Genomic DNA, 16134 nt, shown 5'->3' with positions numbered 1-16134 from the left:
ATCATTTTTCAAGAATGCGTAAATGCCACTAAGAGAAGTAGACCCAAAAGGAGGATCTGCTATACTGAAACACATTTCATACTTTTTCAAGAGTTCAAGCCATATTTATCTACCTGAGGATGCCTCCTCAGTCCCAGGTCACACAGGATAGCATGATGAGATGGCTGTGACACTACTAAACCCACGCTTATCCGTGATTCTTTTATCTGATCTCCCACAGTTAAATCTGCCTAGAATATCATCATGCGGGATTACATTTTGTTTCAAGTTACTAGGACTTTTAACTATTAAATGAATTTTGAATCACATTTTCCAAATAGTCTCAGTGATGGGAATTTTGAGCAGCCCTTTATCAGGTAAATTAAACAGCAGCTTGCATACATAGCCCAGTTATACATGCTCACCCATCAATATGAAACATACCCTGCTTAGAATTAATTGACGACAAATAAACGGCGTGGCCGTACTTCCATACCCATTGTCTGCACGGCCAAATCCCTTCAAAAACGGAAACCTTCAAAAGGTCTTCAATTTAAATGATGGGCAATTCCAAGCAACGTTTCTACTCTCTTCTCATTTTTCTAAATCACCTGACTTAAACATGAATAAAACATCAACTACACGCTGATCAAATCATCTGTTGTGAGGTCAACAATCATGCAGTTGAATTTATTAGTCTGTGATCTGAATTATCAAACCACCATTAAAACGGAAATGATACCTGAGTCCATTTGTGGTCCTGGTTTTTACGAGCTGCCATAATGCATCAGGGTCACTGTCATTTGAGCCCAGCCTTTTCCTTCCCAAATTACCACTAAGAGTGCGTTGTGGGTGCCGGTACCCATCTGTAATTTACTTTATAATTTTTGAAATGTGGTAAACCAGACCCGTAGACAGAAATTCTCAAGCAAGGAAAAGAATTTAAGTGGCATGGTAAAGGTACCTTTACTAGGGAAGAAACAAACATATATGTAAAATATATATATGTGTGTGTGTGTGTGTGTGTGTGTGTGTGTGTGTTTTAAATCTTGATCACAGTCTTGCTTTCATTCATTTGGCAAAACAATTTTGATGAATATAACAAATCCCAGTCTATGGAGCACAGACTGTGTGCCAGCACATCCTAGAACATTTTAATTTTTTCTTTACCACATCCATGCAAGAGAGGAAACACTACTATTTTACAAAACAGGAAGTCAACGTGTAAGAGAGGTTAAGTTGGTTATTGCCAAATAGCCATTGGCAGCCAGAACGGGCACTGGAATCCGAGTCCAAACTACAAAGGTGGTTGTGTTTTTCTAATAAGGCTGTCATCACAGAACATGACCGACTGGGTGACTTAAATTTATCTTCTCACATGTCTGGAGACCGGAAGTCAAAGATCAAGATGCTGGGAGGGTTGGCTGGTTTCTCCTGAAGTTCTCTCCTTGGTTGGCAGGCGGACACCTTCTTGCTGGGTCCTTACGTGGCCTTTCCTCTGTGTGTGAACATCCCTGGTGTCTATACCCGCTTTCAGAACTGGTATTATGAAAATACCAATCGTATTGACTCAGGGCCCCACGTTTATGATCTCCTGTAACCTTAATTACCTCTCTAAAGGCCCTCTCTCCGAATACAGTCACCCTGAGGGACAGGGCTTCAACATACAAACTTGGGGTTTTGGAAAGGATGAGGATACAATTCAGGTCATACGGTGCTCTTCCCACGGGGCACAAGCTCTAAGAAAGGAGAGGATTGCTTCCTGGCGTTCCACACCCAACACTGCGCTGGGAGCGTCAGATACATAATGCACGAAACGGAGCCTCTGTCATCCAAAAGATCTAAGTGCACCAGAGCAGAATGCATGCAGATAATAATGTGGACAAAATGCTGGGACTGCACTGGCCTGAAGCAATTTCTCATCATCTCGAAGGGGTCAGTCTTGTGCAGATGTCCCGAAACAGGCCCTTCTAACATTTGGGGTGTTTGGACAGACTTGGAAATCATGTATTTATGCTGAAGACTGTATTTACTTAGCCGACTTATTGGATTGATATCATGGCTTAGTATGACATCTTCTTCCAACTGCTCCTGCAGTTGGCACTGACGCTAACGTGGGTTAGGGAGATGCTGTAGGAGATGGGTATTTGTGGCAAAAGTTGAGTGATCAGCTCTCTGGACTGTCTTGTAATGTAAGCTGGTACATTTTCCATGCCACGCTATGCATTATCAAAGGTCCCTGCTGGCATTCACTAGTTGAGTCTCCAAGGCCGACCTGAATAGCTTTAATGTTCCCCCAAGCTTGGACAAACTTTAGACAGCTTTCTTCCTGATAGAGGCCCTTTACCTCCTTTTTTCTTAGACCATTTACTTTAGAAATAGAATTGCATTTTATAATTGCAAATGATTTCCATGCCACTTTGAAACATACATGTCTCCTTAAAAGTATCTTAAGGACATAAGGAATGTCGCGACATAAGGAATGTCTTTCTCAAGGACCTGAGAACCATCTCTTTGATATAGAAACATCTCAGGAATGTGGTGCCTCTCTGTCTCCTAGCCTCTGTGGGAGGGTAGGGGCCTAACTTCAGTGGGTGCCTTGGCCCAAGTTTTAAAACTACCTCCGGTTTAAAGATTCAGGAAAGCTTATTTTCTTTTACGAAAGTCAATTAGGAAACATGGGTGGCCCATGATCATCCCCACCCCAGTCTTGAAAATTCCCCCAATTTTTGTTTCAGGGGAATTGAGTTTAATCTCTCTCCCCTATTGCTATGGATAAATGGTCTCCTTTGTCCGTTTAACTTTATCTCGTGCAATTTTTACTTGGCAAGGCTAACAGGCTGCTCAAGGCCTGAGACACGCTTAGCTGACTTTTCCCTCCAATCGACAACCTGAGAGAGGAGGGATGACTCTACAGTGTGCTGCTTTGAGTACTGGAAGGATCTCTACACTAGCATGAGAAAAAATCATTTCTCCTCCTTTCCATCACTGCCTGAAACATAGTCAATGCTTCCCTGCACTGGCTTTTCTCATTATTGTTGACCCTCACGTTTTCTCTCTCGTAAACCACTGTTTCCATGACAATTCATAGTTCTCTTAACTCATCTCAACAGCAAAAAATAAGGAAGCTTATGGGAGCAGGTGGAAGGGGGTCTATGGGAGCCTAGAATAGTCAGCCTTCGATCTGAGAAATCACATACGGAAAGTTAATGTCTGAAGTAGCAGGGAATGTTCGGACAACTACCGATAGATAGTTTAGGGGGACCTCCCTTCCCCCACCCATTATCCTCCTTAACCGTAAGAACAACCTTCTCCGTATTTCTCGAAACAAAACTATTACAGGTTTGTTGTGCAACATCACTGAAGTGATGGAAACTTAGAAGAGCAAACCATTCATTGCACTGCTTGGCACAAGGGGTGTCACACCGGTTATCTTACTTTGCCCTCGCAAGTACCCGGTGGAGCACACGAAGAAACTGTAGCTTACGGCTCACACACTAATTCTAAGACAGAGCTAGGATTCTAACAAGTGCCTGCTGGGCGCCGGAGTTCACGGTGGTGCACGACGCCATGCCGCCTCTTTCTCCTTCCTCCTTCCCCCACCATCACCGGGAAGAGTTTCCACATCAGTGTCTCATAACATTGGTTCTAACGGCAATGCTGTGAGACAGGCTATTACCATCTCCATGGTTATACAAATCAGTTAAAGATCAGAGAAACTGCATCATTTCCCAAAAGTCACAAATGTCAAAAATTGAAAGTGCATTCATCAGACTCCAATCCAAGTTTGAGACATAGCTTAAAAAAGGTTTATCATGATTGGGCACAACAACAAAGAGAACCTGAGTCATGGGCAGGTTAATCTGGAAATAAAGTTCTCAGTGATGCCTTTCAACAAAAATAGCAAATTATATAGAAAAAAATATGTAACTGAGCCTTATTATTTTCCTGTAATAATGACTTATTTACTTTAAAATATAGTCAATATTTTCATACCAAGCAAGAGAAAATAATCATGGTAAAGGGATGATTAATTTTTTCCCATAAAATTTGTTAATGTTTATTTATGTTTGAAAGAGAGAGAAGCAGCACAAGCAGGGGAGGGGCAGAGACAGAGGGAGACACAGAATCCACAGAAAGCAGGCTCCAGGCTCCGAGCTGTCAGCACAGAGCCCGGGTGGGGCTCAAACTCATGAACCGTGAGATCGTGACCTGAGCCAAAGTCGGTGCTCAACCGACTGAGCCACTCAGGCGCCGCTAAAGGGATGATTTCTCTATTGTTTCCGCTTTTAATGCTCATTCGTTTTCCTCCCAAAGTTATTTGAATCTCCCTTGCTCGAAAACAAAGATCTTGCCCTATCAGTTGAAATGTCATAACTCAAATTAGGAAATTTGTTTTAGAAAACATAAAACAATTTTTATGCAGTTAGAGCCCATTAGTTGCATAAACAACAAAATATGTAATGCTGGAAATACACGTATATAAACATGAGTCATTACGTGCTCCAGACCTATTTTGACTCTGGGCACCAAAGGATAGCACAGAAAGATGGAACACATTGCACTCAAACAAGAACGGGAAACAGAGTAAAGAGATGGCCGAAATCTCAAGAGTTCAATTCATTATTCCCATCAGCAGAGTAATGTTGGCCAGTACTGTTCATCATTTTTCCATAGTGGCCCCTTCTGTCTTCTGTCTCCCCTCCAGCTCTCCAACCGTGTCCGATGGTTTGCCTAACCTCATGTCCAAGGTTCGCCTACCCTCAGATGCCTCTGGTGAGATTCCTGAAGCTGCTGTTCCCTCATTTCACATTTGGCGTGCAATCCGCTCTGACTCTTGTCCCTGCTGTCCCGCTGAAATTGTATTTGCCTTGCCAAATCTTGTGGTCAGGTCTTTGTTGATAGAGCACAGAACGTCCAGTCATTGTTTATGCTTGGTCACGCCTCCTTATGCTTGGACATGCTTCTCTGTCTGCTTTGCGGGGTGCCATCTTTCGACTTTCTTCTCGTTTACCTCTTTCCAGGATGCTTGGAGCTCTTCCTCATGACCCGTGCGTGACACGTTGCTCTATCCTCTTTTCTATGTTCAGCCCCGAGATAATCTTAGTAAGTCCCCTTTCTTTTGCCACCCAGATGTGATGATGTTTTCATTTTAGTTTGCGATTTCTTCCATGGGTTCCAGGCTTCCGTATCTCCCCGTCTCCTACATATGATCTCCTCACGTATGTCAGGCCGGCGGCTTCCATCTAATACAACCAAACGTATTGCTCAGTCCCTCTGCCCCATTGCGGATTAGCTTGGTCTGTATCCATTGGAATTCTTTTCTAATATACTGGGCTGAATTACGGAAATTGAGAAGTTGCAAACTAACTTGTCCAGAATTCTGTACAGTCAGGGTTCCCTCTACAACTGAAGGCCTGACAGCCAGACAGACATGCACAAAGCTTACGTTGGGGGGGGCATTACATGAGGCGTGCCCAGGCATGGCTCACGACAAAGGATGGGCACACGGCTTTCTGCACTGGTGTGACAGCTTCGTCACCATGGCAGAGGACACTGATTCTAAGGGTGGGCATTTTGCTGTTCAGGTCAGCATGACAAATGATCCTCTAGGCCTTTAAAGCTTTTGCCAGCTGCCTAGTGCCAATTACTAAATCCCTCTCTGCCTAAACCAGCCAGAATGCTTCGGTCATCTGCAACCGAATCCTAGCCGGAATGGTCTCAGAACGCATTCTTCCAATCGGCTTCTTCTCTGCCTCCTCACCCTTCCATGTGGACGTCACTCCTATGTTTCTTCCACGTCCCCGGCCGATCCATCGGGACTCCCTCAAAACGCCGGTACTCTTACCATACCGGTCCCGACTCCCATCTTGCTGCTTCCAGTCCTGACACTTGACACCCTGCTACTTGATATTAGATGGCCAACCAGATTGGTCTTTTAAAAACGTAAATCATATTACATCACCTCCCGGCTCATGTGGTCCTATGCACCCATCCTGAATGAAATCCGATCTTAACCCAATGTGTCATGCTCCAGAAGATGTGGCCCACCTACCTGTCTGACCTCACCCCTTACCACTGGGCCCTAATTTTCTGTCACCCACATACACCCTGCTTGGTGTTATGGCAAAAACTTTCGTTGCTGTGAAACACCTCTGGATCGGTTTTAGATGGCTTGCAAATTTGAATCATTTGGGTCTCTGCCCGGAAAGACTCTCACAGCCTCCTATTTTAAATGGCAACGCCTATCTCTCCTCCCTCACCATCTATGACTTTATTCTGCCTCATTTCTTCATCTGTCACTAAGGGAAGTTCATAGTTTTGTACTCGCTTATTTGTCTATGTCCCGTCTGCTTCCACTTGGAACATCAACACCACTAACAGCGTGAATTTTGTCTCTCGTGCCCAACACCTTGCCTTCGACACATAGAACAGTTCTCAGCTTGGGGAGCCTGGGCGGCTCAGTAGGTTAAGCGTCCCACTTTGGCTCAGGTCATGATCTCACAGCTTGTGAGTTCGAGCCTTGTGTCGGGCTCTGCACTGACAGCTCAGAGCCTGGAGCCTCCTTCTGATTCTGTGCCTCCTTCTCTCTCTGCTACTCCCCCACCCAAACTCTGCCTCTCTCCTTCTCTCAAAAATAAATAAACATTAAAAAAAAATTTAAGAACAGTCTCAGCTTACAGGAAGATTTCAATGACTAAAAGAGCAAAGGAATGAATGATGATTTTTAGTGGTCTGAAAAGAACATATATAATTACTTCCAGAAAGAAAAGCCTGCATCAACCTTTCTCTGACTTGACAAGTAGCTTCTAAACTTCATAGTAATTAATGAAAAGTCATGTTAGTTTCTACCTCACTACATGTAGAAGGAGACTATTCGGACGATGGTTCACAAACTGCAGCAATAGTTGTGTGTGTGTGTGTGTGGCAAAAGGAATAGAATAAGAACCAAGACATGTTACATTTAGATGCCAGGCCCTTAAAAAAAACTTGTAAAACACTCTACAACAAAGAAGAAACCAAGGAATGGAGGAGAGAGGGAGCCCATATCACACTCTGAAAGCAAGATTAAATATATTTCATGCGCTTCCAACACGAAGGTTACAGAGTAATGAGGGGCAAGACGACCCCCAAACAGTGAAGGTTGAAAATGGATTTCTGACACGTGAACATCCTTGAAAGTCCTGTAGACGGTGAATGCTGGATGGATTGTAAAATAAAATAGAAGGTGTCTCTTGGCATGCGTACTGACTGCTCTCAGTATTGGCGGCCCCATCTTCGAATGATTTACACTAGCGACTTTTGTAAAACATTTCTCTACAACAGAGATATTCCTCGTATAATTCCCATATGCAGCAAAGTGGGTTGTATAAAACCCTCCTCCTCTTTTGCTTCTATTCTCTTTCATCGGTTGGCCATTTTTGTCCATGATCGTTGCTTTGTGTTTCTTTGTCTTCTAACTTTGTCATGGTTTCAGGGGCCAGCCTGAAAACTCGTAGAAACTGTAGCCAATAAAATAGAAGCTTAGATAAGATTTCAAAACATTTGTTTTGAATTTTGATAATAATAAGGTATTTTGTGTGCATTACCATTTATAATTTTCTAAACGCTTTTAACATAAACAATCTCGTTTAAAGCCTCGTTACTACCCTCTCATAGAGTAACTCTAAGACAGATATTATCATTTCTACATGACGGAAACAAAAACTCAGTCACTGAAAGATGTAATCCTTGTTGTTTTAGAAAACAAGCCTTTGAGCGTATGGAACCTATCAATCCTTTACTCGCTCACACAGGGGTTTTTATTTTTCTTTCAACCTTTATTTCAAAATATGAAATTTAAGTTAATGTTAATCTAAGTGTTTCTTTAGGTAAAGAAAGGCTTCTTTAGCAAAGAAAGCAGAATAATTTATTTCAGAACAAACCATTTCCTTTTCAAAATGCATGGAATCATTTTTATAGCATTATCGTGGAATACTTGATATACACAAAATGCACGTATTTATGACATACAATTTTATGAATTCGGACATAAACGTACATCCATGATACCATCGCTGTAATCAAGAAATGTACAGATCAAACTTTCAATGAAAATGTATTTTTATATTTTCTTTAGCCACAAGCCCCTTGGCCTAGTAAGGGCTTAACAAGGCAATGTTGAAAGAATAACGAATCAACAAAAATTCTACATTTTGGTATCCATCTAATCTGCCAAGCTGTTAAAATATTGCCTTGATTTCAATCCACTTGCCCAGTTTATGGGGCTCACGTGCTCCTTCTTTTGCTAGTTCATTAGCTAGGGAGCAGATAATGCTCTGAAGAGCCATATACAAGCTTGGGTTTTTGGGGAAGCCCTAGGAGTTAAGGTCAAGCAAAACTCACACACAGAGACTTCCTTCTCCTCATCCGCCTGAGAGTTTCTTAGAATAAAATGTATTCTAAAGGAGATTGTTCTGAGAGGCTTGTGTCAGCGGAGACTTTTTCAGACTTGGCTTGTCCATAGATCGTGAACCACATGCCTTCCAAAATAGTCAAAGGTTGGCAGGTCAGGCTGACACAAGGACATCTCTGGCCCAGAAGATTGTATCGATGCTTTCTCGTTGAAATACTGCTCCACTCAGTAGTCAAATGCGGCTCCTCTGTCCACTGTGCAATTTCCATATTGCAATTACGAGAGGCTAGAAAAGTTTCCACCCATTTCCAGCTAGAGCTGTACTTTTGAAGTGTTCTTTCCCGGCCCAACAGTGAACCAACCCCATAGCCTTCAGGGCACTCTTTTTAATCAGGTTCTTTCCTCAGTGCTGTAGGGGAAATTAAATAGGATGGCCATTAATTAGGGTGGCAGCTAGGCACATTCCCTTAGATGTCATCACCAGGACCTAAGTCTCCATGACAGGTCTACAGCTGAAAAGAAGAGCTAGGCTCTGCTTTTTTTAACACGCGTGCGCGCGCGCACACACACACACACACACACACAATCTTCATCTTCTGTATAATTATGATGAAGCATTTTCTTACACCTTTTGGTAGGCTGGGGAGGAATGGAATATTTTAGGATCCCTTATAGCTATAGTTAAGAAAGCCCCTCTGGGTACCTCTCTAACCTCCTCCCTCTAACTCTAGACTCCCATGTGTCAAGATTCAGAATAGTTTTTTTTTTATTATTATTATTTCTGAAACAGTTCTTTAACACTGTACATGCTGCCAGTGAGTTTGGTGAAGGAGAGCTTTTTTTTAGATTTTGGAAGCTGACTATGGAGTCCACTGTCCTCCTGACTTGATACATCCTAGAAGTAACCGAGGGACTGGTCCTATCTCATTTCTTGCCCAAGCTTCCACGTGCCTGTTGAAATCTCTTGCTTTGCAGGCTGGACTTGACTTTTCACTGACTCTCAAGCCATGACTTCCTCTAGAAAATAGGACCCATTACATCTATTATAAACCAGAGGCCAAATGGGCACATCATCCAAAAAAGTCCCTTTGAGAATAAAAGAATGTAATACTTACCAAAATCACATGATGTAGTTATAACCGCCCTGAGACATTCCTCAGATCAAAATTGCACACGAAACAAATATGCCAGATTATGAAATTAAACAATAAGGTGATTTTTATTTTTCTGACACTTCATACTCCCTTTGCATAAATCATAACTAAATGTGTAAGATGTAACACAGCGTAGAAAATTAGAGTACTATGCAAATAAGCACTTTCTATGATTTGTGAGAGCCATAGTAATGGATTATTCTGCAGTGAAGTTTCACAAAATTTGGTGTGATTTTTGGTAGCTATCAGTGGAAACAGGAGAAAATCAGCAAAGCCGTGAGATTAGGCAGCACAGCCTGTATGTGATACCTATACTGAAGGCTTAAAATTAAGGCCTAATATTTTGTGTACTTTGACATCTGGGGAAAACTGGGAAAGCCTCCAATGGCCTAACCACACCTTTCACTGCTCTCTGCTCCCACAGTTAAGGTCCGCTACCCAACCCTCATCATGAAGACTAACTCAAGACTCATGGGAGTCTTGAATTACCTTCAGGAGCAGGTTGGCTTCCCTGCCAACCCAGAGAATTATTAAAACAAGACAATATTAACCAACCAGGGGCCACCTCACCCTCCTGTTATGACCAAGTTTGCCTCCCACAGCTCCTGATGGCTTACTCTGTGCCTGAATGCGGCCTCTGTGTGATCCTACATGCCATGTGATGCCCCCTCTTTCAGGCTGGGAGCGTGTGTGACCAACAAACTGTTGTCAGTCTCATCTGTTCAGGGTCATTGTCATGTGCTCGGTCATCCCCTTAACCTTAGGGTAAGTATCCTTCCTTCACCAAAAGGGTAAAGAGGAAGCGACCAAAACATATACAGGTCCATATGTGCTTGTAAATTTATATTTCACATATTGTTCTTGCAAACATATTTTTCTCCTTTAAAGGAGAATCTAAAGATCAAAATTTAGAACTTGTTATTAGTTTATGATGCTCTCCTTTGTTCCTAATTTGGATTACACCCCATAAAGTATTTCTTCCCTGCGAAAACTTTGATCCCCCCCTTAACAAGAGCTAGCATTGTCTCAACACGCACGCCAGCCAAAAGGACCAACCAATAATCTTAAGAATTTCATGATGGATTACATGGTAAGAGATTCAGGAGAACTGTTCTGTTCTAAAAATAATGGAGCTTACTTATAATGACTGATAGGCAGGTCATTTGCAGTGAGTGTTTTACAGAGCTTTTGTTTAAGCAATTCCTGGCAATAAAAGTTGTCTTACCATTGAGTCATGAACTTCATCCTTAGTTCTGTGTGGTACGAACTAGTTTAGGGTAAAATGGAAGTAGTCAGGCAGACAAGAATGAGTCTGAGTGCCAAAAAATCCCTGTTGTACAAACAGTTCTTCCTTGTGCTGACTTAATGCTTGAAATTCCCGCCATTGTGTCCAATTCTTTTTGAATGATTCATTCAGAAAATCTTTGATAAAAGAAATATATTACTTGGTGTGTTTTTTAAAATGTGAAATTTCAAAGCTAAGTGCAGCATTCCCAGGGAGAGTGATTGAAGATAGAAGCATTTAACGTCAGTCACAAAAAAAAATGATAGGAAAAGGCACCTAACACTTCTGGCCGGTCTGGGAGTAAAACTTCTGCTTGCCTGTCCCAATGAGGTCAAAATCAAGGACTAGTGATGTCACAAAGGGAAAGCCACTAAAGACAAGTGTCACATTTTTTTTTTTTTTTTACCTAGGGTACAGTACTTAATTGCTCCTGAGCACTTTTTAAAATGTATTTAAAGTCACCTTCATTCTAATACATGATAATATTAATCTCATTGAGTTATTTCAATCAAATGAAATAATTTCTATAAGATACATAATACATGGCACCCTTTCTAATAAGTTCTCAATTAATAAGCTATTTTGTGGTTTTGAATATTTACTCGCATTATTCTTAGTTGTGTGAAAACAATGAGCTTTATTTTTCATTGTACAATTTAATCATCCTCATTATCTTCCTAACTCCTCAGGATGAGGGGCAAATCTATATACCATCTATACCTACCTTTATCTATTTAGATTGAGTCTAACCCAGTAATCTTGTTCTTATCCAAAAATTGTAAGTATGTAAATGCTAAATAGCTTTAGATATTTAATTTGCATAAATGCCCAGACCATCAGCCACATGGCACACTTTGTAACCCCTGCCAATATAGCGTCTCAGTTGATGGGTAGGAGCGTAAGATCTTATGTGATCTCATGGAAGGGTTCCTTGATTTCACCTCTTTTAGTATCTTAGTTCTATTCACTTCAGACCGAAATGAATGACTTCTCGCTCCCTGTGTTTTTCACCCTAAATTTGCAGACTCGTGAGATCTATACTCACACTCTGTAATCTAAACCTCCAGATCTGCCACTTAAGGGAAAACTTCATTGTTGAGAAATTCCCCTGTACCCAAAAAGCCTGGCTTTCAAAACTCTTCATTCAAAGGCTAAGAGACTCATGTCCATAACTGATATCTCCGGTCCCAGTGGAATGATTCTCTCATTCCCTGTGACTGTAAGTCTCATGACTTAGCCAGAGTGGAGAGCTGAATAAAAACATGGTATGGGAAAAAAATAAAACTAAAAGACGACAGACTAACATTTGCATAATTTTCCCTATTACAAATATTAATGCTCATTAAAAATTATAATAGTCACATATACTCCTAAAAAAAAAACATCTAGCTGCTGTAGATAAAAATGATGATTCGATCTGAAAAGCCTCAAGCGACTGTCCTTCAAGCCAGCAGCCAAGTGCATTCTGTAACCAAAAACAAAATAAAACTTTTTAAAAGTCTAGTTGTGTGAATGAATCATAAATTTCTCAGGCCAGATGGTATTAAGTTGTGGCCTGCCAACTGCCTACCTCATTTACAGTACTACAGTAAATGAAATTAGCACTAGCTGGCACTTGGAACGTTCAAGTGTTAATTTGCTAGACGTCCACAATCCTCCTTATGCTTGCTGCATGATTATAGCTGTTTTTATAGGTAGCGTTTGAAAAACGTATTAACATGCTTTTCGGAGACCACAGCCATTCTCACAAGTATCTGGGTCCCTCTTTGGAGATAGACACAAACAAGCAGTAAGTTGCAGAGGGAAAACTCGGGGACCAGGTTTTTGACAACCTGAACTCCGACGGCCACTGTGCTAAGTACTAGCTGTCCACGTAGATCAGTCACCTCAGCCTCTGGACTGTGGTTAACCCTCAGCACAATAAAGATCTTTACTGTCTCAGTGACTCCTTTTAACTTTAATGTTCTGTGAGTCTGGAGTTGTTTTTTTTTTCAAAGGTTGATTTTGACTAACGACCAGATGTGCCTCTGAATGTTCTCCCACACTTATTTCTAAGATGTCTTTCCATTTGCTATGTCAAGGGCTCTAGGCCAGTGTTCTTAGCAGTTGGTAAGCGTATCAAGGCATCATTGAGAATTTGGTAAAAGCCTTAGATTCTTTCCCAGAAAAATCTTGCATACCTTTTAGGGGTTTACTACATATATGGAACATTAGAGAATCATAAGAACCAAGACAAGTACCTCTGGTCTTCTTGTATATATTGGATATTATTTAAAAGAATCTCCAGCCCCCCCTCATTAGAAGCTATTATATTCACAAGGTTGATAACATTTACATTAATGTTTAATGCAAAATTTTATACTGTGTGTGTCTAATTACAGTCTCTTTCTCTCTCTTTCTCTCTCTCTCTCTCTCTTGTGTGTGCACGTGTGCTTTTTCTCAGGCCAGTTATCAATAGATATCAGCTCTTGGTCAGTGACTATATTCAATGTAACATTTTTTTTCACCCTTGTGATGGTAGATAACATATTTTCTATGTTTATATCCCTGGCCCTGTTAGTAGCATTCTACAGGGTGAATTCTAAACCTGTCATCAGTCTGCAGTCTGAGTACTTTTTTCCCCTTCAGCCATGCAGGGAGCCCAGACTCCGAGATGTGGAATCGTGTGTCCAGTCCCGGGTCACCCTGTCAGAGTGTGACAGTCCGGCTCAGAGCCCAGGCTTACTCCGACCCCAGGGTTTCCTTCTCTCCATCGCGCTATGTATTTCTATTTAAAGAAAACCAAACGATCACTTATATTGGTGCTGTCCTCAGCAGATACCTAGAAAGTGGGTTTGGGATGGGGACAGCCATCTATGTGATTTTAAACCTACCCACTAATTCTGACGCACATCGGAGCTCACTGAACGAGTCCCGGCCACGTCTAACGAAAAGAAATAAGAAAAGAAGCGTCCAGGTGCACTATGTGTCTATGTGATAAGTTGTTTTACTGAAGGAGAGGCTGTCTTCCTCACACAATTTCCGAGAACTTGGGGAGTGTCTAGTTTCCTCAGGAATCTTGATTCCCCCTCCAGTTTCCTGCTTTCCTCCCTGTCACCCATGAAGGTCTGTGGTGAGTGTGCACGTGCGTGTGTTTGTGGTGGGTGCCAGTGAGGAAGAAAACATGGGGCTCCTACACGCACACCTCCCCCTGTCCCCCCGTCCCCTTCCTTCCCTGTGACTGGGGAAGCATATCTGGTTTCCGAGAGGACAAAAATGTGGTTCGCTTATTATGAGAGGATAAGAGGCTCAATGAATCACCTCCTCGAGCTGTTTTCTTCTCTCAGGGGATTCTTCCTGGTGTCTAGGACGGATGCCTTGCTTCAGGCAGAAAGTCTTGTTAGTTCCCCCACAACTACTGGCCTCCTTGACAACTTGTACATCTTCCTAAACTGAATAACAGTAGTTCTTACTTACAAGTAGGCATTGCTTTGTTACTGTTAGATTGCAGCTGGGAATTGAAAAGTCAGACACACTTTAATCATTATCTAAATCTTATATGTGCCTGTGTTATACCAATACAATCTAATGTTTATGTGGCTTATGTGAGACTGATGCCTTCCATTTAAATCCCATCAACAGAGGCATTATTCTTATTTTTACCCAAGAATTCTATGGCACTTACTCATCAATCCGAGAGGAAGATTCTGGTATTTATCTACATTTTACAGAAGAGGAAACTGAGGCACAAGACGTTCACTGATATGCTCAGGGACATACAGCTAGTAAGTGGTAGGGCTGGAATTCAACCCCCAGGCAGTCTGGCCCCACGAATTTGTGAACTAATCATGAAACAAAGCACATCCCGACGTACCCAGAAAGCTGTGGTTGGCAAAATAATGCTCCACATAAAGCTGTCCATGTCCCAATCCCTAGAATTTGTGAGAATGTTATGTACGTTCCACGGCAAAGAGGAATTAAAGTTGCAGGTAGAATGGAGATTGCTAGCCAGCTGACCTTGAAATAGAGAGATTAACCTGGATCGACACGGTAGGCCTAATGAATCCCAAGGATCCTTATAGAGTGGGAAACGCCGACAACAGAAGCAGAGGTCAGAATAATGTGGGTCCGTGGTACGAGGAATGTGGGCAGCCGCTCGGAGCTGGAAAAGGTGAAAAGATGGGTTCTCCCCTAAAGATTCCAGATGGAATGCAGCCCAGCCATCCCAATTTAGACTCCTGACCTCCAGAAATGTAACATAATAAAGCTGTCTTATCTTAAGTCACTAGATTTAGTGTGATTTGTTATAGCAGCAAAAGGAAACTAATACAAGAGAGTTAATTATTTCTAAATGACATTCAAGTTAAGAGTGCAGCCTTCCAAGTTCAGAGTCACCATTTACTAGGTATGTGAACCTCAGGCATCGCTTCAATTCTCTGCATCTCCGTTGGCCTTTCTGTAAAATGGACAAGGCATATTTTCTGCATATGGTTGTTAGGACTGGGTTGCCCCAGGCAAAAAACAAAATGGTGTCATCGAAACCCCAGCTCTGTTTTTTTTTTTTTTTTTGAGTGGAGGTTTCCCTCTGGGATCGTGTGAAAGATTAAAAAGAATAAAGATAGAAGAGAAGATTAAAATATGTTGCCTTGTGTGCTCGTTAAAATAGTACATGCAAAGCACTGAAATGGGATGTGTACATAAACAGTAGTGATGATGTTGATGATGTTGAGCAACAGAACACTAGTGTGGGATGTAGGATCGAATCGGAGACGCGGATTGTGCATTTGACACTACCCCTTTTACAGCAAAGTGCTCTGGAAGTAGACTTGACTTCAAATCCAGCTCCATGACCCACGAGCTATGATTTAGGCAAATGTATTCAAGTGTTAAACCTTCTAGAAATTCCACGCCTGTAGAGTCTGGGGGAGGTCTAGTTGCGTTGGCATAAGTAGAATGCCTGGAATATAGTAGGCACTCGTGAAATGTCCCGTGCAGGACCATCACTCACTCTTTGCTCCGTGCTGCAGTTAACTGGTAGATAGCCTTCGAAAAGCTCCAGCAACTGTCCATTCCCTTTTGAGGAATGGGATCGTTTTGGAGTCTTCCACTGTTGGCCAAATCCATCGTGGCTCTTACGAATGGGTTCCATGTGGTGTGTCTTCAGAAATACTGAATATCTAGTAGTTCCGAGAATCAAAATAATATGTAGTGATTCTGCCCCAAAGAGAGCTAAGTCTAAATCAATAGCTGGGAAATAATAGCAGCGATAAAGTACTGGAATTTGAGGTTGCAATGAAAAGTGACAGCCATTGCGGGCCCATTGCATATCTATCAATAGCTCG

This window comes from Lynx rufus, unplaced genomic scaffold, assembly GCF_022079265.1.
Source record: "Lynx rufus isolate CCGP_SWC_20201006 ecotype Redwood Valley unplaced genomic scaffold, mLynRuf1.p SCAF_20, whole genome shotgun sequence".
Lineage (NCBI taxonomy): Eukaryota > Metazoa > Chordata > Mammalia > Carnivora > Felidae > Lynx > Lynx rufus.
Note: the sequence above shows the minus strand (reverse complement) of the source record.